Source organism: Lolium perenne, chromosome 2, assembly GCF_019359855.2.
Source record: "Lolium perenne isolate Kyuss_39 chromosome 2, Kyuss_2.0, whole genome shotgun sequence".
Taxonomy (NCBI): Eukaryota; Viridiplantae; Streptophyta; class Magnoliopsida; order Poales; family Poaceae; genus Lolium; species Lolium perenne.
The window spans coordinates 53,210,494-53,212,417 of NC_067245.2; positions in this window are offsets into that span (position 1 = coordinate 53,210,494).

Below are 1,924 nucleotides of genomic sequence, written 5' to 3' on the forward strand. Positions count from 1 at the left end.
ATACGATGCCGCGCCCGCCGCGTCCTGGAGCTAGGACAATTTTAGAGGAGTTGCGGCAGTTGGGGGAAGTTCGGGACTGGGCTCCGCCGGGGTGGCACTGGGAGGTGTTATCTTCCGGGGCGCGCACCTTGGTGCGGAATCCGGGTCCCGTCGTCGACCCGGATATTCTCTGGTGGAGGTCTTATGGGCCACGTTCGTTTCAGAGGGAGCCGGCCCCGCCGGAGGTGGTAGCTCAGCGCATTGCAGCGGAGGATGAGCATGTTCGCCGTTACATGTATGCGTTAGACACCATGTATAGGACCGGATGGTCAGTTATGCAGGGATCTCATGTTAGCTATGCTCCCGTTACTGTTCCGTGGCTTTGGGTGTTCACCCGGCGCGGCTCGGGACCCGGTCGGCGCCGTTGAGAGCTTGTAGTGTGATGTATTAGGGACCGATCGAGCTATATGTGTAACTCAGATCTTTGATTATGTATTCAGCATTATCCTTTATTTGCACTTATATATATGTGTAACTCTAATATTTGATCATTTATTTATATCATTATCTTGGTTAATTACTGCTTCGTTGTGTTTATAGCATTAGAATAACTTGTAAGTCTTTGCAGAAACTATGGAACGAGACCTAGAAAAAGAATACATGGTCGAGGAGATTATCCGTGATGATGAGGATATCACCTCTCTTTACCTAAACCAATCCGGCGAGGGAGACGACCGAACCCGTGGAGACGCCTCCAGTGAGGAAGATGAGCAAGACAACCGTGGAGACGGCTCCGGTGACGACTGCGAGGGAGAAGCTCACGACGCCGCCGAGGTGTATATATATTAATTAACCAAGCCTCCAGATTTGTGCATATACATGTATTAACGTTGTTTCTTCTTTTAGACCTCCCGATCAACAAACTCTACTGGCAGAACTAAACGAGGTGCGGCCAGAAAGATGGAAGACCATGAAAGGTGCACCATCACGGAAATCGCGATAGATGGCGAACCCATTTCTCCCAAGAAGTTCGCAAAAATTTTGTAAGTCAATGTGGAGTTGTTGTTAGGGACACCGTCCCGATCACCACTCAAGAATGGAAGAAACCTGTAAAGGGGGGCGAAGGAGTTACTTATGTCGACACGAGATTAAAAAGTGTGATGTTTAGGAAGCTGCTGATAAATTTCATCTTTCCGGAGCCAACTGACTCTGATAGTGAGAATGACAGGCCAGACCCTGAGGATCCCGAGCTGAATAGCGTACAACGAAGAGTTAAGAAGTGGGCTCTTAAGAAGATGGCAGTACAGTTCAACGACTACAAGAAGAAATTGGACAGCTTCTTTGTCAAGAAAGGGAAGACTCCTGATTTCAAAGGCCCCTATGAGAAGATAAAAGACCACTGGGAGGAATTTGTGAAGTTAAAGAAATCGGACAAGGCAAAGAAAAGGTCTGACACCAATACGAAAAATGCTTCTAATAAGATGTACTTCCATACCATGGGGCGAGGAGGCTACAATGCTGGCAGGCCTAAGTGGGAGAAATGGGAGAACGAGCTAATTAAAAAGGGGATCCAGCCAGAGGTACTGAAATGGAACCAGCGGTCAAGGGATTGGTTTTACGCGCATGGGGGCACGTTGGACGCACAAGGGTTATGCATATATACACAAAGACATAAGGAAAACCCACTTCCCATCGAAGCCTTTAGAAATGTTGCAAAGGAAGTTGAAGAGGGGAAGTTCCGTCCCGAAAGAGAGAAGGACCAGCTCACACGCGCCCTTGGGAATCCTGAACACTCAGGACGAACACGAACCACATCAGGTGGCAAGCCGTGGTCTATTGGGTTTCCTGCAGAAACGAAGAAATATCCCGATAGAAGCCGTCAGAGGCAAAAGGATGTGGTTCACGAACGCGTTGCTAAGCTAGAGGAGCAAGTGAGGATGATAAT